This window comes from Dermacentor silvarum, chromosome 3 (genome assembly GCF_013339745.2).
Source record: "Dermacentor silvarum isolate Dsil-2018 chromosome 3, BIME_Dsil_1.4, whole genome shotgun sequence".
NCBI classification, from domain to species: Eukaryota; Metazoa; Arthropoda; class Arachnida; order Ixodida; family Ixodidae; genus Dermacentor; species Dermacentor silvarum.
The window spans coordinates 105,622,339-105,649,977 of NC_051156.1; the positions used below are offsets into that span (position 1 = coordinate 105,622,339).

General features: G+C 45.0%; 1 pseudogene; it reads right to left on the bottom strand.

The window, feature by feature from the left end:
• Nucleotides 1-27,639, bottom strand: part of LOC119444648 (2,4-dienoyl-CoA reductase [(3E)-enoyl-CoA-producing], mitochondrial-like) — a 63,750-nt pseudogene that overhangs the window by 31,138 nt on the left and 4,973 nt on the right.

Here is a 27,639-nt window from a genome sequence, read left to right on the forward strand (position 1 = left end):
ACCGGGAAAACGTAAGATTCGAAGTCACCAAAACATATGACACGCAACTGTACTTGACATCTACATAATGAAAAGCATTGTGCAAATTGTTGCAGCACAAGAAGCCGATGTGTGCCAAGCTGGCGAGGCGTGAGTGGCCTAAGACGCGGATTGTCATTTTTGCGGCTTCAGCAAGCCTACGTTTGTGCTTCTTGAATTCGGCCTGGGGCAGCAACTTCTTTGACGGGGCATTTTGGCAGGAAGTTCTTCCAAGTAGTCTTCCAACGGCACTACGCCCCACGTGCTGTGAAACAGAAAGCTAAGATGCTTATCGCAATAAGGTTGGTGGCAATGGCTGTCAATGCGGCGTGCGACGACTCGCAGCCACGCACTCGGCCAGGTCAACGGAACCGCGAGTCGTCGGCAATTTACGGCATCAGCAACAACCCAAACGAACAAGTCCTGAGGCCTAACCCGGCGAGTGACACGTCAGCGGCGGCTACCGGGGCACCAGCCACGTACTCGGCCAGGTCGACGGAACCACGAGGCGTCGGCACTTACGGCACCCGCAACGCTTCGGACGAGCCCAACGTAGACTCAACAAGAACTTCGAACCGCCGATCCGTAAGAACCCGCACTTCCATATTGCGACGCAATTAGAACGGGGCCAGGGTGGCCAGACTTTGGCGAGTAAAGGCTGGGACTGACCTAGAGACTTATAAGGCGGAGGATAGTTCTTTTTCAGTAGTGTTGTATTTAGTTAGAGTCTTGTATTTTCTACTGAGTAAGCATTTTGGTTGAGTTATGGTTTGAGTTTTGTGTGCCTTGTGCTTTTACCGTCCTTGTACATATTAAATCCTTGTTTGCTGTGCTGCCAGTCGTCTCTCCTCCATCGAGAGTAGCACATCTACGCAACTCTCCGGCTCCCAAGATTTTGTGGTTGAGTTATGGTTTGAGTTTTCTGTGCCTTGTGCTTTTACCGTCCTTGTACATATTAAATCCTTGTTTGCTGTGCTGCCAGTCGTCTCTCCTCCATCGAGAGTAGCGCATCTACGCAACTCTCCGGCTCCCAAGTAGAAGGTGACATACGGTAGAGTGGCTAACGACGGCACCAACAAAAGCCAGCAAAAGCTGCCTTGCCAATAACTAGGGCTCCGTGTTTTCAATTTTGTCCGAAAAAATCCGATAAACATTCGCTGGTAAAACTCAACATTCGGACAATTCGGATTTATCCGATCAACTCCGATTTGCTTGGCCATAGGTATGACCATCAAGTCGCTGAAAACCGTATGTCCGTCGAGGTGGTTCTCTTTTTATGAAGCTCTAGAAGATATTTTGGACTACTGGTGCGCCATTTTGTCTTTCTTGAGAAGCGAAGAAGCCAAGGGGATGAAGTGCGAGAAGCTCAGGACTCTTGTTTCATCGCCTGAAGCTGTGCATGACTTGCTCGTTAAGATGAGGTTTCTGAAGACCAATGCGTGTGCTGTGATCTCAATAATTAAGGAACTTGAGGCAGAGAGTACTCTGATACACCAAGTTTATCCCATACTGGGGGTTCGTTTGCACGCACTCATCAGTTAATGGCGGGATCCAACCGAGGTCTTCGCATCAGATGTCACAAGTATGTTGGACCTCCTTGACGAGAATCAACGCTTAACGACTGTCGCAGACTTTAACGGATTCTACGCTGCTGTCGCTGAAAAGTGGAGACATATCTTAGAGGAACCTGTGCGATCAACTCCAGTACACCAAAGAATCGTTTTGGTACTGTGTTCAAATTGTGAACCCAAATGTGAAGCATGAGCTTCCATGCGCGTTCGAAACCTATGCGCCTATTTTTTAATTAGTGCTTCTTGAAACTGATGACTTGAGCCAACTCCTGAGTGATTTTGCGAACTATCAGTGCTGCTATGAAATGCGTAACATTGTTGAACCCATGTCATTTTGGAGACTTCACAATGTTGAGTGGCCAGTGCTTTCTCGCTGCGCGCTGTGTCTTCTGGCGCTTCCTGTTTCTAGCGCTAACGTTGAAAGGGCGTTTTCAAAGCTGAGAGTCGTCAATAGAAAGGAGCGTGCTTCGATCACTGACAGCAATCTCGCAAAGTATGCTTGCGTGTTTTACAATAAGCTTTAAGCTAAGGTTGTTATACGCAAAATTGAAGGTGTTCTGTGTGTTCGCTTGTGCGTATATGTTTTTGTCCATTCAAGCGTTCTAGGAAAAATAAAATGTGCTTCGTGTGTTTTGATATTTTAGTATTCAGATATGAATTGATGTAAGATTTTCGGGTTTTAAGAATAATGCAAAACTCCGAATTTTGAAGAATTGGAGATTTACGGGAAATAAGCTCCAATAAATGCCGAATTTCTGCCAGAAATATAAACTCTGATAAACACCCACCGATTTTCAGGAAAAATAAACACCGAAAGCACGGAGCCCTACCAATAACGTAGAGAACTGGCGAGAAAACCTGAGAACTAAAGGCAAAACAGAATGTTGTGATGCCGCTGAGATTCATTCATTCATTCATTCAATTCAGATTCAGATTCGTTCAGCTTCATTTTTGGTAATACTATTTTTAGTTCTGTTTACCTAGACTTGGAAAAAATGTAGTTCCGTTTAACAAACTTTTTTTGTATTGCCTTGACCCTTTAAGACGCTGTGTACACAACTGTGTACGCCAAGAAAGTGCGTCAACAGCAATAGAACTGTTGAAAGTAATGGTACTTAAAATGTGTCACATACATCTTGAAACTGTTCTGATTGAAATCGTGCTGCAAGTTTGAATACAGTTAAACCTGGATATAACGAAATTGACAAATTCCCGAAAAACTTTGATATAAAGAGGATTTCGTTATATGCAGGTTCGGCACGAAAATTCGAAAAATAAACGTTTACCGTATTTACTTGATTCTAATGCGCCCTTAATTGTAACGCGCACCCGTTTTCCGTTTTCGTCGAAGCACTCATCCTCGGAATGTTACACCAGGTACCGGATGCGTGGACGCGTGTCGTTTCGCACAAGTGCGAGGCATCGGAAACGAAGAGCGAGCGTCACGATGGCGTCGTAGCGTCGTATAGTGTTACAGTAGAACCTCGCTGTTACGTTCCCGGGGGCTGCGTTTTCTCAGCTGTTACGTAGTTACGTTACGTCGTAGCTCCCATACAACTCAATGCATTGGTAACCCCGCTGTTGCATCACAACTGTGGGACCGTTCCCACATCATACGTAGCGAACTGCCACCCCGCGCCGGCCCGAGCAGCCATTTTGACTTTTCATGTCGCTTGGCTTGGTGGCTTGACGATGGCATTGGCCGCCCAAAGTGCCGGGGGCGACTACTATGACGTATTTTCGGTTTCCGCCAGCAAAAGTATGGCCCTTGAGATCCGTATTTGCTATATAAAGATGGTGTCCATGACGCGTTGTGTCCCTAAAATTGGTTTTGGCTCATAGATATTCCGTACATAAGGGTACGGCCACGCTAGCGGCAAAAAACGCGCGCGCCATGCAGTGAGCGGAAAGTTGTCGCGCGTCAGCGCCTTGCCACGAGGCCACCGTGGCACGCGCGTCTCGCCGCGAGGCAGCGCGATAAGATCTCACGCGCTCTCCGAACGGGCGAGCAACAACACGAGTGCTCTTGCACCGGCGGCGTTCCGGTTGTGATGGCTCCGTGACGTCACCCTCGTCACTCTTGATTGGTTCTTCATCTCGTGGCACGCATTTGCCGCAGAACCCATTTCGCGCGGCACGCCGCAAGACCCCCGATTCCTGCCGCATTGCCGCGCGCGGCATGACGCGTTGCCGCGCGTTTCTGACGCGCGTTTTTGCTGCATGTTTTTGCCGCTAGCGTGGCCGTACCCTAAAGTCCAAGGGCGATAACGCAGTCGCCGCGCGCCGTATGCTGTATGTGCGAATGAAAATGTGCGAGGGGAGCCGACGGCCGCGTCTAAATCTCGCGCGTGCAAGAAAAGCAGGGAGGAAGCGCGCCTTCTTCCGTTGCGCTCGAGGCACCGGCGAGGGAGCGAGAGGGGAGGGATAGCGGGCCGGCGCGCGGTCGGGCAGGCCGTATCTTGAAAGCGATCTGCATTGGGGCAGTCTAGCAGTGTAGGTGCATTGGCGGCTCGTAGCTTTCTCCGTGCTGTGTGTTCTCGGCGCTCAGTTTGCATTGAAGCGATAGACAACAGCACGAAGATCACTTCGCTCGCTTCTCCAGTGGCGCTTCCACCCGCCGCCAGCGTTTGACAGCGCGTGTCCGCGCTCATCGAGTCTGATGTGCCCCAGCGTGTACCAGCGCGTCGGCAACATCAGCTGGAAAAGGTGAGAGTGCCGGCTTGGCGGGCTAGGCCAGCTGCAGCAAGCGGCAGGATCAGATTTGAATGAAGGGAGGGGGAAAGGTCACGCCCGCGGCGGCAAGATCGCCGGGTCGAGGGATGCAGGGCCGCCTCGCACACGTGCGCTCGCTTCGCATTCCATCGCGGCGGAGAAGGTGCTTCCGGTTGCTGCTCGCGCAAAAATGAAAAAATTTGGGGCGAAATCTCTAGGTGGTCGGAGGGGGAAATTCGTTATATCGAGGGGGTCTCCCGCTGCCACTTCGTTACGTAGAGGTCTCAAATACATGTGCTTCTATGGAGTAACGGCGGGGAATCGGAAAACTTCGTTATATCCAGGAATTCGTTATATGAAGGTTCGTTATAAGCAGGTTTAACTGTAATAGGTCCGAAATGTTTTAGTAAAACGTGTGCGAAGGTAGATGGTTGTGTGTACTGTCTCGGTGCGAGTATGTCATTGTATGCAGTGGGTCTACTCCTTTTCACAGCGTGTTGCATCAGACATAATTTTCAAGAGCCTGGATGAGTACTTTTCAAGCCTGCTAGACATGAAATAGTTGATGTTCTCACATGTAATGTTCCTGTAGTGAGTTTTCGCATGGGGTCTATATACATGTTCTCTAAACTTGACAAAACTCACTAAAGAATTGAAAATACTTAATGTATTCTGCAGCTATATGCTTTTTATGATTCTGAATCTGCAAGAAATGCAGTGAAAGTAAGTTTTCCGTAAACACAATTCATTGACATCTGACTAGTATGTGCACATCTGTCTGTGCACATCTGGCACATACTAGACATTGACATCTGTCTGGCATGTGCAAGCGGTAATTCCATTTAATAAGCAATGCCCCTTAGCCAAGGTTACCCGCCGTGGTTAAAGCTTGAATGAAACCTTTGAGAAATTTGTGTGGAAAATGTCTCACAGTGTGTTTCATTGAAAAGTTAGTTTATTCAATGCAGATATCTGGCAGAAAATCATCGACCGATAGTATTCCTCAAATGATACACATAACATCCCTTTTAGGTGATAACATAATGTCTACGTGAATTTTTCAAACCTTGAAAGCAAGAATAACACCTTTTTCTCCAAATTGCCTCATGTGTTAAGCATGTGAGAGATTGTACTGTCTTCATGCCCCCCGACCACTACTCTTGGCAGAGCATGGTACATGTCATGGCACCCGTTCATGCCGCACTGTGACAGTACATGACTGCAGGTATGTTTGTATTAGCTTTGTTTCTTTTTGCCTCAGCAAACTGTGCGGGAACTTTCTTCTGGAGCACCAAGGGCTGTAGATCTAGCAAGTGCAACAGACTTTGCCAGGAGAAGCTTTCAAATCCTTAATCTGTAAATGACTACAGTATCCAGCTAGCACCAACTTATTGCCCACAAATCATGTCTTGACCAATCAGGTGAGCAAAATTTGTTGTACTGTGTATTTGGTTCTATGACATAGCAGCATTTTATAAAAGGGACTTCTGCAAAGCCTAGGCTGTCGAGGTAACAATCACATAAACTAATTTATCAAGCTGATGGTCCCCAACATAAAGGTGAAAGTTCCATAGCTTTGATGTCTGTTGATGTCTGATGATCGTAATGCAGGAGTGATAACCTAGGCCGAGATCGTGCAAACACCTTGCTTTCTGAATGTTCGATTGCGCTCTCGTGATTCGCTGGTGCCATGCTTTCATCAGTGGTCATCAGCGCAGCGAGGTTGGAGCACAAATTGAACACAGACTACAGTGATGTAGGATGCAAAGCGAACGTTCGGAAAATGAGATGCTTATGTAATACCACCCCTCACTGCTGGAGCATCTTAACATTTTGAAACCACTGTCAGTTTTGACCAATTATTTGGGGACATGACTAAAAATGCATATTTCCTCTGAAATCTGACCTTTTCTTCAAATGCAACAAATTTTTTTCAGATTGGTCAAGCAGTCATTTTACAAGTTCATTTGTGCATTTGACAAGTATTCATGCACTGAAATCGGAGCAACACCTGCACTAAAGCATGAACAAGAATGGCACTAAGGAGGTAGCAATTGGTCGGTATCTAACCGGTTGCATTTGGCAGTGGTGGGTTCAAATTAAATCGCCCCATTCTTTCCTGCAGCCCAGTTCTTATGTCATACGAGTGTGCCAGCTTACCTCTCCTGTCAGCCAACTGGAGTAATCGCTGACCAGGTATGCGGCCAAATCGGCAACTGCGGGTATTTCCCCTTGCCTCTCTATGGCACCCTTCACGGCTTCCTTGGAGAAGTGACCATCGGGATCTAGCCTGCTGAAGGCACCCTGGGCAGAAAACACAAAAGGAACAGCTGTGGGTAAACAGAAAACCAACCTCACCACACTGCAACACTGTAACACCAAACATACACACCCGAATACAATATACTTCCATAAATTCAACTTCGGTTCATTCAATTTTTCGGTTAGTTCAATCCAGACCAAAGGTCCCGGGTGGTGCCCATGCATTTCAATGGGCTCAAACTTCCGTTATTTCGAACTCAATATGGCAGTACAGGCTGCAATATTGTGTCTCCTATGCATTTGTTTGCTTTAGCCTGCCGTTCAATGCCACAACAGCCTCGAAAACACGAAGGGCTGACACTCGCCCGTGAAATTAAACATATTTCGGAGCAGGTAGTGCAAAAGAAAGAGAAGGGACAAGCGTGCACCCTTGATGTTGTTGGAAAAGTCAAGTAAGTCACGCTTGTCCGCTTTCGCATGGCAAATTTTTATCCGTGTCTCACAGTCAGTCGAAGGGGCTCTCGCGTGTACCCGGGGTCGATTATTAAAGGGGCCACTAGGACCCATAGCCTCAGCTGGTCGCTACAACTGAGCGCTGGCAGCAGTGGCAGCTTCGTGCAAGTGCAGCGAGTGGCATGATGGGATGCGATCACCATACTAAATAGAGAAATGAAGAAAGAGGCAACCAATTCATCGAAGGCTAAAAAAGCGTGAGGAAACTCGCGTGGAATGCCGCCTCACAAGTACAGAGTTTCACCATCGCATCGCAGGGCACGAGTGTGACGTACCTGAGGTCCCAAAACACATGACAAATTTATACCCCTGGCACACAGGCAATTTGAATCGAGATTGAGTCCCATCCGGATTGGCTGCTTTTACACGGGAACTTTCAACTATGCCATTTTGCACAATCCGGATCCAGTCAATCATGATTGCAGGCTGTCGTCTGCGCCGTCATGCTGCTGAACAAACTCGATCTGGATTGTTGAACCATGCAGCTGCAATCATTCTTGATCGCAATCGAAAAATTTTATCTAGATTGGGCTTGATCGCGAGCAAAAGTGCCTGTGTTGCATCGGTATTAAAGAACGACTGAAAACCAAAGCGATTCAAATCACCACTGCTCTCCTCTCCCAAGACAAGTTGTGGAGTATAGGTGTCACACAGCATGGTGTGACATCTATTTAAGACAAAAGGCATGCGCTGTGGATGTTGTTTCACGAGATTTGTTTGTGGGCTGCCATTCTCAACATCACGACGAATAATTTAGTCATGAACAAAAGACCTGGTATGAGCAACTTTAGTGATTGAATAGTGCAGCAATATAACCTGTATATAGGGCATGGATAAGCATACAGCATACATATACCGAAATATATGCCGAGCCCCACGGCGACGGCAACACCAAGCACGCAAATTCGCTTGGAATGTCCATATAATTGCTATTGCAATAAAAAGTTTGTTACACTGCAGTTCTCATTAAACTGAGGTTCATAATATTAAATTTACACTTATCTCACTCAATGAACAGCTGAGGGGGGTCATGGGAAGTTCTGAGTCAAAAAAACACAATGAGGCACAAGATGTCCGAGTGTTTCGCTTGTGCCCGAAAAATATTTGGTTGTTACGGGCAAGGAGGAACATGTTACAACAAAAACATTAAAGGTCCTTTAGTGTGACCAGACGATCCCAGGCTCAATGCAGTTGAAGCGCATACTATACTTTGCCCACTTTGCAGCAAGTGACCTGAAAACAAATCCGGTTTAACAAACCAAGAAAACTGCATAGCATTGAAATGTCCCAGAGTGTTCATGCACCACACGAGAAATGATAAACTTAATCTTACAATTCCCAAGATTGGACAAGAAAATCCTCTTCTCAACAACCTTATCCAAAAAATCACCAACAGCATTTGCAAGTCCCATGAGCACGAAATGAAACCACAGCTTTCAACAGAGTAATGCAGGAGTGTACAGATAACAATTTTTCAGACTGAGCCGAATATGAACAAATAGAAAGTGTACCGGTCACATGTGAGGCAAGGTTGCAAATATCACAGCCAATTAGGGTGAAGTGATAAAGGTTGATGCATTTTGGCTCCTCGGTTACCTGTGTACAAGACGTACCTACTTTAAGTCAGTTGGCATGACTAAGCATGTACACTTATCGCAAAATGCTATACCCACCCATTTCAGGACAGCGAATTTCCGTGAACAAAATTTTTGCAAGCTGGAAAATTCTAACAGAATAATACTTAAACCAACACTCCTCTTAGGCAGAGGAAACCGACATTTATTGCACTTAACTCGAAGACATCGAAGGCCTCATCCTCCGACGCACTGTCAAAAAGTTCAACCACTTCCGCCAGCAGCATCGCTAGCTAACCGTCATTGGCCTCTGAATAACTTTTGTACGACGTAAGCGTCTTGAAGCGTGTTGCTGGAATTGTCTCTGCAGTGTGCCATCCTCAGGACAAACGCACAAAGATCCTGTCATGCCTGAGCACTCATATAAATGGCAACCGAAAGCTGGATGCAGTGCGACTTCTCACATGGGCGACTGATGATGATAACTAAGTGGTGCTTTTTTTTTTTTACGGGCAGATATAGGATGCCACAACGTAACAATAAAAAAAATGGGGTGGATTTTTAAAATATTTCTTGCATCAGTTTAATGGATTGAACATTTTCTTTAAGAACAACTTACCTACAATGGCAAACTAGTAAGCGTTACCTCAACATGGAAGTAACCTCTGCCACAGATGCCATGCTGGCGGCCTTTACTGCTGTTGCCGCGCTTCCTACAGGGTGAGCCCTAGAAACTGACATTTGTCGCTATGGTCGCTCCAGAGTTAAAACAAGACTCATTTTCTTTCAAAATGCTGTGCACGGCATCTTGTGCTTGTGAAACAAAAAAAAACTCATATTTGATGCACTAGTGGGTTTTCTGCATAGTATACAGTTAAACCCCACGATAACAAAAGCCCGAGACAACGAAATTCTCACCGCAATCAAATTTCCGCGCCGAAATATTTTCGTATGCTGAGCAAATGCCCATAAGACTGAATGTATTCCGTATCTCTCAACAACAAAACATCACTAAACTGCAATCCCACATCAACAAAACCTACCGGAACATTAGACCCCATATTAAGTACTTGTGTAACTCTAACAAAGCAAAAGCAAAAAAAAAAAAAAAAGCTCAAATGCATTTTCTCCCCACTTAAATTGTGTAATATGCCGTCACAGCGCACTTGCGAGGCCACCACCATTTTGTTTACAAAAAGCTCTAGAAGCGATTGCGTGCACCAGAAACACTTCATGGCTGCCATCTTGTTTGTTGATCGCCTGTTTCAAATGGCACGGTCACATGTCTTTACCGACATGTGACGACTGTTTTCGTGTACATAGCACAGTGCATAAGCTCTGGCTCGGTGAAAAATGTGCAGCAAAAACAAATAAATCCATGTCCCACTAACATGGACTTGTTTATGGTGCTTCAGATAGGGGCTGCAGTGTAAGCTGCCACGTCTCTGGCCGTGACCGAGTGATCAGCCGAGGATACACATCCCCTTCTTCAAGAACGCTGGTTTTGGTACCACCCACTGATCTCTACTATAGGGGGCAAAACAAAGAGATAAGTGGTACCACCCAATAGGCATGTCTGCGGATTCGGCGTTGATAGAAGTAGGCCTGCACTAAGAGGCCATATTCTCAGTCGATCACTTTCTTGGATACGAGATACAATCACTTTTATGCTTGGCACCAGACGCATAGGCATCTATGGATGACAGCATGTGCTGGAGGAATGCTGTTGCACCATGGCCGGTGCCAAATTATGTGAAATGTCACGAGAATGAGTGGACCTCCGAAAGCTATCAACCGAGAATACCGCTCCATAGCAGTGCCACCATTGCTGAACAATGCATGGGGTGCACAATTTTACAGTAAAGTATCATTTTGCAACGCATTCCCCTGCTCATGCTTGTCTAATTTCGCAACAACGAAATTCTCACGAAAGTGATATTTTTTTTGCTTTCTCTGCCGATTTCATTATTGTGGGGTCCCTTTGTATAAGTTGTGACATTGCATAAAACACACCAACAAAAATTTTTTGGGGAAAAAAAATGCGTCTTGTACAGCAGAGAATACAGTAGTCAGAGAAGGCTGATGTCTCAGGGATGAGTGAGGAGTCAGGATATACCTCTGAGCAAGCACGAGTTTTTGCATTCCACCCCTACTGGAACATTGCAGATGCAACTAGGAATCGAACCCACAAGTGAAGGTTGGACTCAGGGTAGCATCAAGGGCGGGTGCCTCATCTACACAAATAGACAACGGGAGGCTCACTGCTTTGGCTCACTGCTTAATTTTTCCAATGCAGAACTCTTGGCATGCCTTCATTTTGGAAAAGGGGGGGAGGGGGGGGAGGGAGTCTTGGGGTCACCCTTTGGAGAACACGATAGCTGTTGAGCCACCATGATGGGTAAAAACACCAAAATGAACCAGAAGGAATGATGCCAACCTACATCATGAGTGCTTCCACGCCGATCTTGGCTGCTGCACTTGGTGCAACATATTCAGAGCCATGTTTTGTGTATGTTGCAGAAATAGCCAGGAAGTTTGCCCCTGGAGGAGAAAAATTCAGAGCACCCATGAAAAAATTTGCAGACTTAAGGGAGTCAGAGTGGCTGGCATCAAATTCTGCAATTGTGATGACGTGCAGTCATAACATAAGGCAAGCGCAAGGCTGAGCTACAAGCGTCTGTCAGCAGATAATGCATGCGCAACAACAAGCACGATGAACAATGTAGGATTATAGAAGTACTCTTCTCGCATCTCATGCAACACAAACATGTCATGGCATTTGCTTTGCTTAAATTTAGCTTCTCACAGCTGGGAAGATGGCGTGAAGAGCCAAGCGCCACAAGCCTTGGTGTAGCATTACGTGGTTGCCCTTGTGCCATGCTTCACACATTTACTGAACTGCTTGCCCCCTCGAATTCCTTACCTCTCTGCCACAGTTCAAGCTTTCAAAGTTCCACTGAACTGCTCACCCCTTCTCACGGGTTAGTGTCGCAGCACCCAACACCAAGAGTCAAAGACTTCTCCCGCGACAAGAAGGAATGTGACGCAGGTGACGTCACGCCTACGTCACGCGTCGTTCTGCCCGATGATGGGTCGGCAAGGACATTTAGGGAAGAACCGGCTCATTGGTATACCAGAAGGTCGCCACCAGTCGCCCAGTCGGCTTGGTGCGCTCTTAGTGCTACATGTACGCTATTTTCTGCTATCTGCTAACATGTCGCATTATGCATTTCAATTTTTTGTGCAAGTAATGTCCGCCTCTTCGAGTAGACCAACTCATGAACTAGAATTGTGCTATCTGCCACAGGCAACCTTAAAAAAATTTTGAAAGTGTTCACCAAAACACCCAGTATAGTACTACACTATTTAGAACCTTCTCTAAGCTCTTAACTGCTGTTGCAGCAATACTTTGTCATCAAGAGCACACAATAATTGCAGCAATAGGAGCAATAAGAAATTCATACCCTCACAAAAAACCATCAACATACACTTGAACAAAACGTTATGCAGTTCCAATGCACACCTTGGAATGTATGTGATACACGGCCTTTAGGAACCGGTTGTCTTGCGCATGTTGGTGCATGCCTCGTGCACACATGCTTTTGCGCACAAGTGCTACGCAGTGTGATGCACGCAATAATCATTTCAAAGATCTACCTGGCGTTGCCACGAGAGATGTAAATGCGCGATTGTGGCCTAATGGTTAGAGCATCGGGCTGTTATGCTGGGAGACCAAGGCTCAATGCCACCATCGGTTGCACAATTTCAAAAACCTGTTCTGTGGTTGAGATATCTGGCAAAAAAAATGAAAATTATGTTTTGGGGTTTTATGTGCCAAAACCACAACCTGATTACAAGGCACGCCGTAGTGGGGGATTCCGGATTAATTCAGACCACCAGGGGTTGTTTTACTGTGCACCCAATGTACAGTACACGGGCGTTTTCGCATTTTGCCCCCATCAAAATGCTGCCCCGTGGCCGGGATTTGATCCCGTGCCTCCGGGTTTAGTAGTGCAATGCCAATGTCATTACACAACCAGCGCAGGTAGGGTTTGCTGAGAAAGCTTTGCTTTCCAAGATAGTATCCATGTCTTGTATCCAGATCACTGCAAGGTCATCATGACTGCACTGGGAACTACCGTATTTACACGATTGTAGGTCGACCCATTTTTTTCAAATTTGACAATCCAATGTTGGGGGGTCGACTTAGAATCGAAACCGAACCGTGTACCGCTAGTAGCGGCAAGAGAAACGAGAAATCAGGGGCGCTACGGCGTGGTTACAACTTTGCACCTACGTTTCCATGGTTACGGTAGAAGCGTAGCGTATTAATTTACCGTATTGCATACATTTTGATTGTGCGCACCACGAGCGCACGGCTCTTGTAGGAGCATCGGTCATGGAAGAGCTGCCGTTTGGGGGGTATTGGTAGTTGGCGGAAGAGCCGCCGTTTGAGGGGTATTGGTAGTTGGCGGAAGAGCCGCCGTTAGGGGGGTATGGTAGTTGGCGGGAGCCGTCGTTTCGGGGGTATTAGTAGTTGGCGGAAGAGCTTTTCTTTGAGATACGATTGTTTTCGACGGCCGCGCGCATCTGTCACTTCTGCTGTTGTGCTGAATCGTCGCGCCTGTCATGAGTGCCAAGAACTTTCGGCGCTCGTTCACAGCAGCGTTCAAACAGGCTGCTATCCTCCATGCCGAGGAAACTAACAACTGCGCAGCGGGACGCAAGTTTGGAGTCGGTGAACGTGTGGTGCGGCAGTGGCGGCTTCAGAGCGAGGAAATTTGGCCTCCCTGGCTACTGTATGCGGGTGGGTCCTCTTTGCGTGGGCGGCTGTACCGTGCGGTGTCGTGGTGTGGTCATTTGCGAAGTGTGGACTCGCACTTGATGACGACGTGCTGTGGGACCGCAGCAGCTATGACGGCAGCAGTGCCAGTGAGGTCGACTCTAGTGACGATGAATAGTCTTGGCAACCCCGTCAATAAATTTCCCTTGTGTGAATGCACTCGCATGGTTTTTCTCCCCCCCCCCCCTTTTTTTAGGACATAAGATTTTGGGGGGGTCGACCTACAATCGAGTCGACTTACAATCGTGTAAATACGGTTAGCTCACACAATGCAAGCTTGAATGAGCACCCCCCCATACCAATTTACAGTTGGCATCAAAAATTAACACACCACGAGATCTCTGAAAAAGCTGAATACGTATACAGCTTGGGCATGCAGAAGGTGTTCAAATTTTCATCATGTACTAGTATATGCAAATACGAACAACATACAGTTTTATTGGCTGCCAGAAATTTGTTCCGAAGGTAGGGGGGTGGGGGCAGGGGCACGTGCCCTGGCTACAGTGACAGAATGGAAGGAAAGCACGATTTTCTCACATCCTGTGTTTCATAAATCTTTGTTGCTGACTATACATATTTGTGGAGTTGTTCAGGATGGGAAATCTTAGGTGAGTGAAGACCAATCTCACCCTGGCAAAGCACATCACAATGTGTGATAACGTGCATCTGCACAAATTAATGTGAAACAGCTGATGAAGCTGGATCAAAAAGTAGTTTACGGTGTGTTGTGCAAGAATGCAAAACACAAGCCGCGCGACGAGAAGTCTGCAAGATACACCCGGTTGTCATGTAATGCCAATGGGTGGCAACATTTTTGACATGCCTCATGAATATCGGCATTTAATAATCAAGAACACTTTGTTTATGTAGCGGGTCATGTACTTGTATACTAGTTCAAAGAGAGAACTTGAACTGGGACGGAGGTGGACAGTGACTTATCTCCTCAGTGTGGCGGTCAGTTTAGGGATATGGCATACCAGCTACAAGAACAGTTAATTTAGATGGCGAGAGCTACGATTCATTTTGAGCACTTTGTTTCAGGCTTTAACAGACCAAAGAAGTGGGAAAGTGATTTTGAGCTGGAATACAAAAATGAGAACAGCAATCAAGAAGCCCCTAAATAATGCAGAGGGAATTAGTGTGCTCTAACAGTGTTCACTGTTTACAGTAGCCATTGAACATAGCTGAGCTTGTTGAAGACAGCACAAACGTCCCATAAGTGCACGATCACAAGCTCAATGATGCTGCAATGCTTTAGCCTCAGAAGCCAGTTAAAAATTATTAATACATAAGGCAGCAGTAGTCGGAAGTCCTGACAGATCTATGAATCAGTGCACATTGACCTGCTCACAAAAGTCAAGACAAGAGTCCCTAGCATAGCCAAGAGTTTGACAAAAGATTTATCAGGTGCCATTCGATAGCCAAGGGCACAAAACCAGCATACACAACTTCAATAATTCAAGTGACAAACCTCTGCACCCAACTTATTGAAAAGTATGTGAAAGGTCATAGAGCACAGCTTATCTTGAACTAAGATGGAAAGGTGGCCGAACTGTAGTGTCCACATTTCACTGCCATGTTCTGATAAACCTTAATTGCATTGCAGCACTTGGGACGTCCTTTCCTGTTATACTGTGATCCATCAGTTGCATGCTGAACTTGCCAACGTCAATGAGTGTTTACCTTTCCCAGCCTCATCAGCCTTTTCCCTACGTCCAACGTCACAATGGCTGTCCCGTTGAGCACAATGTCCACGATTGTCTTCCAGGCATTGGTGGACAGCTTCTCAGTAGGGCTGATGAAGTTCCCTGCTGCATTATTGATGACAATGTCGGGCAAGCCAAGCTCGTCATGACACCTATCCACTGCTGCGACTACAGCAGAAGGGTCTCTCACATCTGCTGCAACGGCCTAGATCTGCAGCACAAGACATCATAGGGACACGAGTTTTCTTTAATTAATGCACAGGCTGAAATGACCCTAACACCTCTCATCACCCAGGCCTGGAGGTTGACAGCAAAAGACCTTGAAACACATTCTATGTGCCTGGCTACTGTGCCTAAGGTGGACACTCACCACCTGTAGGACTTAGGCTATCCAGCAAGATGCTCACAGATGCCAAACGTAAGCCTTATGTTGTACCTTATAAGGCCATTCACCAGGCCCAATCGCAAATTTTCATTATACTATACAATGGAAGCTGTAAAATATTGTCTAAGAAGCGTTTCACTGAAATAATTTTTCTATCGGTTAATTAGTTGAGGAGATGGGAGAAATTAGCTGTCCTGTTACCATGCCGCCAGGAGGCAAGCGTCACAGCCAATGGAGACACTCTCTTCCACTGCCTCGACATAGTGGGCCTCTTCGATTATCAGTCCCTGACAGTCCCGGACTGCTTGGGACTGCCTGTGCCGCATTCGATTTTGCTCGGACAGCTCAGTTCAGTTCAGTTCAGTTTATTGTCCTTAAAGACCCCCGGAGGGGGTATTACATAAGGGGTGGGTATAACATAGGTTCCACATTTGGTACACATCATTAAATATATGCAAAGTGATCAATCACACGCTGTTTGAACAAAGACGGGCAAGCGATGTTAACAATGCCAGCAGGAAGGCCGTTCCAGTCTTTAGCTGTTCGAGGAATGAACGAGGCGGAAAAATGAGTGGTTCGGGCACGCGGGCGTGCGACTTGCTGCGGATGACTGGTGCGATGAGAGATGCGTGCCGCAGGAATGATGTATGGAGCATGATGAAGGACACTGAAAAAGAACTTGTGAAAGAGCTCAAGACTAGCGACGCGTCGGCGATTAGATAGTAGTGTTAATCCGGATTGTGTTTTAAGTGCAGAAATACTGACGTCATATGAATATTGTGAGCGAATGAACCTAGTGGCGCGGTTCTGAACAGATTCAAGTGAAGTGATAAGATATGTTTGGTGCGGGCTCCAAATGGCAGATGCATATTCTAGTTTTGGTCGAACAAGGGATTTGTAGGCAAGCAGTTTTACGTTTTTAGGGGCCTGACGGAGATTACGCTTTAAAAAACCTAGTGTTTTATTAGCAGATGATATGATGTTAGAAATATGTTTATGCCAGGACAGATCATTGCATACGGTGATACCTAGGTAGTTATAGGACTCTACTAATTCGAGAGGCATGCTTCCGATTTGGTAAGGAAATACTAGGGGATTACGGCTACGAGTGGAAGACATAACTTTACACTTGTTTACATTAAGTGACATTAACCAATCACCACACCATGTTAGTATAGCGGAGAGGTCTTTCTGCAGGGCTGTTTGATTGTAGGTGTTACGTACAGTGCGATAAATGACACAATCATCGGCGAACATTCGGATATTACAGGACACATGTGAAGGTAAGTCATTAATATATATTAGAAATAATAGAGGGCCAAGAACCGATCCTTGTGGGACGCCTGATGTTACTGGCACAGGGTTAGATAGATGATTATTTATAATGACAGATTGGGAGCGGTTACTAAGAAATTCAATAATCCAATTCAAAACATCAGGATGCAAATTAAGTCTTGTTAGTTTCAATATTAGACATTGATGAGGGACTTTATCGAAGGCCTTGGAGAAATCCAGGAAGATTATGTCAGTCTGTATGTTACTGTCAAGGTTAGTGTGAACATCATGCAGGAAGATGGCCAGCTGTGTTTCGCAGGAGAAACCTTTGCGGAATCCGTGCTGGGCGGGATGGAAGAAGTGATTCGAGTCAAGAAAATTCATGATAAGAGAGTATATGACATGTTCCATGATTTTGCAAGGGACGCTTGTTAGGGAAATGGGGCGGTAGTTAAGAGGCGAGTTTCTGTTACCTGATTTGTGGACTGGAACGACCTTCCCGATTTTCCAGTCATCTGGAATGAAACCTGAAGAAAGAGACTGGGCAAATATCAAAGACAAATAGGCTGCAGAAATAAGCTTAGTGTTTTTTAAGATTTTTGAGTTAATTTCGTCCATGCCGGAAGATGATGAACACTTGATTTTGTCGATGACCGCACAAATACCGTCTACATTGAAGGCAATGGGTGGCATTGACGAGTTTATACTATGCGATGACGAAACGGGAGGCGCATTAGATTCGTTAGTAAACACAGAAGCAAAGGCGGTATTAAACACGTCGGCGCAATCGGAATCATTAATAACTTCGTTCGATTCGTTAGTTATCTTAATAGTGCGCGTTTCGCTATTGTTTATGACTCTCCAAAATTGCCTCGGATTATTGATTAATAGGTTTGGTAGATCATTGTGATAAAAAGAGTGTTTGGCGTGACGCAGTGCGTCAACGTAGCTCTGTTCTGCTTCATAATATTTATCCCATGCGCATGGGCGCCCACTCTGTTTGGCGGCGCGATACAGGCGCTTTTTTTTGTTTTCTAGGCGTTTTAGGGCTTTTGTGAACCATGGTTTTTGCTGAGAAGAACGAAAGGTGACTTTAGGAATAAATTTCTTTGTAAGTTCACTTAGTTTGTTTTTGAAGCGCGTCCAATTGCTGTTGACGGAATGATCGTGAAAAGTTGATTCAAATACAGGAAAGAAGGTATTCATAGCTTCAGTTATTGCTTCGTAATTTCCTTTGTCGTATAGACATATTGTTTTCTTAAAGGTATCCCGTGTTAACAAATTTAACGAAAACGTGGCATGGATGACTTTGTGATCACTGATCTCTGGCAAGTAACAAATGGATGAAAGGCTGTCAGGGTGGTCGGTTCAGCTTCCGAAGCTCCGCCTACCAGTCCGAGTGTTGTCAGAAGCGTGTTCGTTTTTTGATGGACCGGAAGTTCTGGACTGCCCGCAGACTGTTGGAGCTGTCAGCAGATGTTTGCTCGGACAAGCGCAAGTAGCTAGCAGACGACGGCTGTTAAAAAGATTCGCGCGGTGTTTGACGCCATGTTGTGAAAGATGCCATGTGCTTCTGCATACTTTGCGCGCTCCAGACGGCAACTACTGTGCATTGAATTATCGCTTCTGTTGCATCAGTGCTTTGTGTGCCATCATGCAAGTTTTTCACGAGCCGTCTAATTGCTGTAGCTTTAGTCTTCGTGTTCTTTAAAGAAAGCAGCACAACGATCAGGCGCACAGGCTTGCTTTTCTTAATGTGTTTCGCGAAATCTGTCATCCTCATTGCTATATACGCAGTAAACAGGTAAAGTTTGCTTTTCAGGTAAGTGAAACAAGCGTACGTGCGAGGAATCATATATTGCATGTGGCTATTTCACACCGGTAGCTGGGGTGGTATACAATAGGAGCTTCGCGGATTGCTGTTGACATATATGTTGATCCCTTCTGCTACCAAGTTTGAGCGTTTGATTTTTGACGTGCAGGATTAGTAGACGGTGTGCACACGCTCTCTCTTAGGCACGCGTCAGGCCTTTAATTCGCAGACGGTCTCGCAAACTTTGAGTATGTCGGCGGGTGCTTTCTGCATGAACAGCGACGTGGCACGATCATGATTTCGGAATCTCTCCACAGCAATTTTAGGGCCAATAAATAAATTTCACCACCAACACAATTTTGCTTACGTCCGTGTGGGAATTCCGCTTAAATTTCTCAGGCAATGAGCTGGCTAGCGCGACGTAATAAACTGCGCTTTGCGAACACGTTCTACGCGCTCAGGCTACGATTCCACTGTGCTTGCTTTTTTTTTATTCATGTACCCAAAGGCCCTTTTACAGGCATTACTAGGGGGGTTGAGAAAAACAACAATGACTGAACATTATACATAGCACCGCAAGTAAAAGGTTGTGTCGGCGACGTGGCCTCTGAGACTGCACCATTTCGGAGGCCATGCTAATAAAAACGCTGGGTAGGGGGCTATCTACGAGTAGCGAAGAGCTGACGACGGCATCCAGGAGAGTGACTTCCAGTCGCGGTGCTTCGACCGAAATCTCGGACAGTCCCCCGACAGCTAGATCACATGAGTGTGACGCGCTCTTCTGTCAGGGCTAGTCAGACCGGAAGCCATGGATGGTTTGCGGACAGTCCGGGATTGCATAATCGAAGAGGCCCAGTGTTCCCAAATGGTGTTCCTTCCCTGCCTTCTCCCATACCGGAGCCGTGAGACGTACCACGGTGTCGAGTCCCGCCTCCTTTCTTGCAGTGTTGCACCTTCCACATTGGATTATTATTTATGGTGAGTGGCAAAACACGCACTGCGAAGAGGCATTTGTGTGTGTGACATCGACTCTCTGGCTGGAAGCTGGCGTCGTCAAGAGGGAAGGTGCACGCCATTTAGCTCGAAATTTCAGCCATTTTCGGTGGCACACAGTGCCATTATACTTTGCAGACGTGATTGTCAGCACATTGTATATGCTATTCTAGTTTGTTAAAAATGGTCAAACCTGGTGAGATGCCCTTTAAGGCTCGATCATGTCATAATGACATGCCAGAATACACTACAACTGTAAACAAGGTGGTGATACCACCTTAGAATTCCTGCACCAGTTCCTTACAATGTCAAACATTTTGGTATGTCTGGCCAGGAGTATAGCTGATCCTTGACTAATATGACCACACCGCAGTGACTTAGGAAACTGCACCAGTCAGCAAAGAGGTCACAAACAAAACACATGTCCAACAAATGACATCCTGTTTCTCTTTCTCATCTCTGCTGCTAGCGTTATTTGTCATAACAAACTATCAAACACAAAAAATACTAGTCAAGCACCTTACTTTATTTGCACATATAAAAAAAAATGATACTAACACACAAAGCTTGCAAAATACATGTTATTGACCCTTTTCGCGGCGATCCCGTGGGCGCTGCCATGTTTGATCACGTGGTGACGCTTCCATTGCTTGCCTCAACTGCCTACGTTGCCTCCTTGTTTACAATGGAAGTGTATGATGCCGGCGCGGCTTAGAAAACCTCTGTTTTCGGAGATATCGTAGACGGTGACTAGGTGGACGACACAAAGCTTTGATCACAGCTTCATAGAACATGCAACAGCGCTTTCGGAGCTGATTAAGCTATGTCCAAACGGCGCAAGCAGCGTATATGGTGCTTGTTCTAAAAATGGGGCTAAATATGTATTCCAAGCTATCCAAGCTTTCCGATTATGAATTCATTCAGGATTAGTGTGTTTTGCTCTTTGTTCTTTATTCAGCAAATATTTTGAAGCAGTGGCTTGTCAGTTTCCGACTCAGTGAAGTTCCTCGGTGCGGCCACTGTCTGATTATTCTCTGCCTAATTGCTCGCGGGTGTGCTCAGTTCCGATAGATTTGTTCTTGCTGCACACAAGGCTTGAAACGTAGCTGTTTTGTACATTGTAATACCTTGTAGCAAATATATATTACAGCTAGTAACTCGCTTACTCTTGTGGACCGTCACGAAACATTCAGCTTCGACCATTTGTGCGCCATAGGTGTAGTCCGTCATTTATTGTGCCTATACAGTGCGCATATATTCAAGTGTGCGCCCATTCACTTATTCTTGATATGTTGGTGATAGAGTGGTCATAAGTTTTCCTGCCATTTGGGACAGATGTGTATAGATAACGTGCGGAAACTTACTATGACAGGAAGTGGAGCTACTCCCTTTGTCAGTGTTTAATGAGTGGTACTCACTCTTACTGACGTTCTGGGGATGAAGCCCTTTCTTTGAAGGTTAGCGATACAAGGCTGGCGGATGAGCAAATTTCTGTATCATCGAGGAAATCGGTGCATTACAAAGTGCCGGTAACACGTTTGGACAGTTGCAGCAGCGGTCCGCGAACTTGGCCACACAGATTCATTCTATTCCTTAACATGCCAGTCACTATTTTTGCAGCCAACTACTGCAAATGTCTTCAATCCACATGATTCAATCTAGCAAGATTGGAGCACAGTGTGTTAGCGAAAACTCAGTTGCATTTCCGACAGCTGATCGAACAGAAGCAAGGTAGAAGCAGTAATGTTTTCGTATTCGTGCGCGGTCGCAGAGGAGAGGTATGGCGCGCCACGGTGAGCGCCATCTCGTTTCTCTAAAGCAAAATGCTCCGCGAAAAGGGTCAATAACAATATCGCCAAAGCAGGTTCGGTGCAAAATACAGTAAGAAAACTTTGGCTTTCATTAACCCCAGAAACTACACATTACACATTATCTTTGTCATTTGGAGAGTTCCAGTGGAATAACTTAATTTAGCTTGATTTTCTTTCTCATGCATGTTTAAGCAGGCACTTCTGACAGGCGTATTTTGTCAAAAATCTATACTATGCTCAAAAGCCTACACAACTGCAAAAAAAATTGATAGAATCTGCAAAAATAACTTTTCACAATCGAAAGCAATAATGAAGAATCATATATGAGGCAGCATTTGCACACTTATACATGGCTGAAGGATGAAAAAAGTGGCTTTACATGCAGACAGTGTCAGGATAAGTAGTAATGCATACCCTCAAATTATATTGTGGTGAACTTTCAACAACTCTTACGTCAAGTAATAAACCCATGCTTCGGTCATCTGAGATACAGCCAAGCCCACTTATAATTATACCATTTAGAGTGAACTTTCACCTACTACGAACAGTTTATCCACAACCGAAGAGTTTTGCAAAAGGCTTACAAGAGAGCCATGCACTTATAATGACCCGCTAGCCTGCTCACTTCAGTTACAACAAACGGAATGAACCATGGAACAGCAGTGTCTCGACGAGCCAGGGCAGGGGAGAAGGTTTTATGGCCAATCACAGGTGTAAAACATGTGACTGTTATTTCTCTTTTTTTTACAGTTTTATTACTCTAAGTCTGTTAATACTCGTCAACACTGTGGAGCAATTTATTTTTCTTTCTCGGGAGGTTGGCAACTTGGTTTTGGGCTGCCATTACAGCGACCTGTGCTGCTGTTGACAATGGTGTAGATGTCGATCGGAAAGTGACTCTGATGAAGCAATTGCTGGATAACTTCCAGAAGTGGAGGCCTACAGTGGCAAGAAAAATGACAACGAAACTAGCAAGCCTCCAACTGCACCCACATTAATTAGGGGCTTCACCTACAACTACGTCAAAAGCTTGATGAACTTCTGAGATTTAGAGTGAGATTATCTGGTTTACACTACTTAAACTTGCTTAACTCACCAGTTAGTGCCAGTAAGCATCGTGCACATCATATTGGTTAACAAGGAATCTCTTCTGCACCTTGCTCAGTTCTTAATCAGTACTTATCAAGGAAAGTTCAATGATAACAAACTTCTGATATAGCAAACATATTGTGCAACGAAAGTGTTCATTGTATCCGGGCTTGACTGTGTATGTATATATATATATATATATATATACATATTATCACGTGGCAGGCGCAAGTGCTGGCCAGCCAGCAACCAACCAAATTCAAAGGAAACTACTGGGCAAGCTTGTGCCCTCTAAACCAAGGTACAACTAGCCACAAGTATGATAGGCAGTTGTCGGATCAAACGACATGGCTATCGCACTGTTGCCTATTTACAGGTGTGCCATCGTATCCTCAAGATTACCTCAACATAACTGCACAAGTTCAAGAATGTGCTGCAATAACTCGTACACTCTGATAGGACAAGCCTGTCTTTTTATATGTGGTTACAGCATTCAAGATGAATGAACACCCTGATATTGCAAGCGTCACGAAATATGAGTGTGATAACACTTATGTTCAACCTCACAAAACATACATGTACGTGGCAATATTAATAAATTTCAATAAGCCTGCCACATGTGTATTGGCATAAAAATTGTGATGAAGTAAGAATGTTTACCTTGCTGCCTGTTTTTGAAGAAATCTCCTTGGCAGTTTTGTCCAGGACTTCTTGTTTCGTGTAAAGAAAATATATAGATGCACATCGTGCACTTTAGATAGGCATTTCCTTATGGTAGGATACGACACACAAAACCCAAACCACACGGAGTAACGTTGCACACAGATTGAGCACAACAGTATGACTTGCATTCTTCAAAACTGCATAGTTAAAGAATGACATGCAAAAAGTGACAGACAAAGACAAGTGCAGATGACAAGTGACATTTATGATAAAGTTCCTTAGAGTTTTGCCTAGGAAGAAAATTGACACTGCAATGTTGTATACATGATAATGTTGGGAACTGGGGGCTTCAGATTCAGATCTTTCTCAGAGAGCCAGAACACCTTAAAGACGCGTCTGGTGAACAGCATTCCACCTGTTGCACAGTTCAGTTTCTAGTAAAACAGCCTGTAAAATGCAGTATTTGGTGTACTGTTATGTAAGAACACTTTTTACTAAAACAGACAGAGGATCAATATCAAATTTCTTCAGAAATTGGGAAAGAATTTGGCATAAGTGCATCAGATGTTGCAAAAGGCCTATGGAAAGAATGCTTTAAAAGGAAGAACTGTGTTTAAGTGGTTCTTGTATTTTCGGGAAGGCTGTGACGACCCCAAGGATGTATGCGTTCTCTCGTGCTCGGTGACTGCCAAATGACTTTCCGAATGTTGCCAGAAGCACTAGGTCTGGGAAAGTCATACATTCACCAGATCATGACTGACAATTTGTAAGTGAAAAAAGATTTGCGCCAAGATGGTGCTGAAACTGGTGACTCCTGAGCAAAGGTTGCGATAAAAAAAATTTGATTGGACAACTTAAGACGACAGTGATGAATTCTTGCAAAGAGTTGTCACCAGGGACAAAACTTGGATTAGCAAATATGACATCAAGCTGAAGACACAGAGCAAGAAGTGGAAAAATACAGTTGAACCAAGGTAAAAAAAAGCCCAGTAGAACAAAGCAAAAAAGTAAAGTCACGTTGATTGTGTTTTTTGACTGCCAAGGAATTGTGCACCACGACCTCAAGGTCAAACTGTCACTGCAGCTCTCTGCATGCAGGTCTTGAAGCATCTGAAAGATTGTTTGCACAGCGTTCGACCAAATTTGTCGTAAGAGGGGTGCTGGATTTCGCACCACGATAATGCCCCTGGGCACTACGCACTGGTAGTGTATGGGTTTTGCCCCGCAATTCCATCACTGTGCTGGTACACCGTCCCTACTCATCAGATTTGGCCCCCTGCAACTTTTTTTATTTTATCCCAAGTGCAAATTGGTGCTCCAAGGGCGGCATTTCGGGGATGTGATGACAAAAAGGAAACGATATCGCTGCTGGAGTGCTTAGCAGAACAGGACATCCAACGGTGCTTCCAGCAATGAAAAAATAGGTGGAACCAGTGTACTGTGTCTAATTTGGAGTATTTTGAAAGCGATTATGTTGAGGTATCAGAAAGTTAATAAAATTAGACTTTTACATGTAGTGCACAAACTTTTGAGACATACCTTGTACATTGGTTTCAATTGTATGTTTTTTGTTTGTTTGTTTACTTGTACTGTATTTTTATGATGGATTCATTAGAAGGAAGCTTTACTTGCGCGGCTATGGCCATGTTTGAGGCCAAATCAGATTTAAGACATGCCAAACCACCGTTATCCTTGGGGCACAACACCCATAGGGAAACCCGCATAGACGGTTGGTGCCAGAATTTCCTCTGGTAATATTGCAGGGCAAGGTACGATTTTTATTAATGTGGAACATCATGAAATATACACATTACTAGTCCCTTCTACGTTGACAGCACTGATACAACTCTGAGCATTAAAGAATGTGCAAGATAAAACAGCAAAAATAATGACAGATCAAGAAGAGATGGGTGTTTCAGAGGAACGCAACCGCTTTGTCTAACAGAAAGAACAACCGCTTCTCCACATATGTATCTTTAAGTTCTCTTATAAGAAATGCCTAGATGGGTATTAAGTTTTTTTTTCTCTCTCTCTCTCTCCTTCATTGGAAACAACCGCAAAGGCCTGAAAACTGGTTGGCAGCCACATTCAGAGAAGTGCTCAGCAAGATGCAAGCAGATGGCAGTTATTTATGAGTGCTCATGCTCCCTAAGCCTCTTTATGCAAATGCAACATTGGTTGATGAACGTTTCTACACAGTCTAATGACAAGCGACAGACCATGCCAACCTAGCATGGGTAGATCGTACTTGAAGCGTAGGCATAGATGGGTGAAGGGGGAATGATAAAGAACAGAACACGAAGGATGATAACTCTTATGTCCCGCAAATAATACTAATGTCTAAATTAACCCTTCGCAATGCTATGTACAGAATTGTGCACCTCCTACAAATGCATTCATTAACAGCAGATTAATTCAAAACTTTTTTTTTTTATTTAGCCCGAATCTTGTGCTTCTGCTCTGGCAATCTGCTTGTTTGCAGTGCCATCTGACTAAAGGAGCATTAAATATGTGCCGAAACAAACAGCGTGGTTACGCCTGTGGCAGCGTCAGCAGGTAAGCACAAAATTAAATGTTGGCCAAAGCTCCAAGACTTGATGCACTTCCGACTACAGGTTGCGGTGGCACTCATTACACCTGTGCCAAGGGCAAAGAAGTGCAGAAAAAGTTCAACACCTGCCACCCGAACTTGTTCAGGAAAACGTGTGTTCAGCAGCCCAACACAGATGCCCAGTATAACGCTGCTGAGCACTGACCTGAAGCTCAGGGAGCAAGTAGTTTCATCTAGATGGAATTGTGAAGAATGCAAGGGTCGGTTGAGAATATTTTGCATGAAGTGCCAGGTGCTACTTTGCCTCACCTAAGCGGAGTAGCTTCTTTCTATTTCACAAATAAAACCCCTATGCCGTTTTCATGACCATTGAAACGCTTTGCACACAATTGTGTAAACTCTTAAAAAGACCACGTTTGTTTTTTCACAACAACCTTGTCATTTGGTCTTATCTGGTCACGTAGAGGAGACTTGGAGAAAAAAAGATTTCTGTGAAAAATGGCAAACAGCATCTGACAGCGGTTAAGCAGTAAGAAACTCCGACTAAATACCTAACTGCAGAGGCACCATGAAAGTACTTCGATCCTTGTGGCTTTTATGGGAGAGTGGACAATAGAAGTTTAGGAAGGAAAGGGGAGGGAACAGGTCATAGAAAAATAGTCCTAGATTCATGCCCTATTATCAAGTAGAATTTGAACACAAGACTGGGGGAAATGACGGGGAAGCGTTTAAGCAAATCTAGGCATACTGTGGACCCATATAAAACAGCACACAGTTTGACCTACCTGCTCATTATAGCAACGCTGGCTCCAAGCTGTGCAAACATCTCAGTCATTGCCTTGCCGATCTCAGTGCCACCACCAGTGACGATGGCAACCTTGTCCTTGAAGGTACCAAGTGGTAGCATCGGTGTCATGACAGGTGGAAACAGTTTCCTGGCTGTGCAATACCGGCGAAGGCATTGCAACCTGTTCTGAGAGAAAATTGATATGCAGTGGCAATTAACCACAGCTGCTGACTTGCACTAAACAGACATTAGACGGTAGGGCATACAAAAATGTGAAATACAAACTGTCCTCAAACAAGCACAAAGGTTGAACAAAATTAGGAATATTTGGAACAAACACAATCATCATTTCAACAAAGAATCACTGGATCCTATAGCAGGCACAATAAACTAGAATGTGAAATGACAGACGTTACAGTAGGTAGCTTCAAAAAACAGAGTGCTACCTTCACCACAATTATCAGCCGAGTCCCGCGCCTTTTGTCTTTTTGGTGCCGGAATTACATTGTGCGCTTTTAATAAGTTGCTGTTGGGTACTTATTGCAATGTACTTTTGCTTAAATTTAAGTTTGATGGGCTGTACATGACCTCATCTCGTGTCACTTTGACAACCGTGCAGGTACACCCTCAATCATTCCTGGCTGCGAAAATAAGTGCGCCACCTGCTTTGACAATTCCAAGAGAAAGGGAAATGGCCTAATGAAGCTAGTGAACAGGCTCTAAAAGCTTTCCTATTTGAGGCGCAGTAGAACAAGACTTCGTGTGACTAAGCTACTCATCTTGAATTTCTGTACGTGACATTCAGATATCACATGGCAATCACTTGCTGGGGACTTTCAATTGTGAGACCAGTGGTTCACAAACGCAACCAAATATCGAGCAATTCATGAAAGGCCTTGCGCTATGCCGAGGCACCCTATTTTTTCCGGCTTGGTGTACTACTTGAACGGGGAAAGCAACCACTCGAAGGACGTGAAGTGCTGTTACTGATTTGGCCGTAAAGTTTCAAGCGCCCGCCAGTTCCACCCTGATACTCCACAGCAATTTATATAGTTCAGCAGCAGAACTTTCAA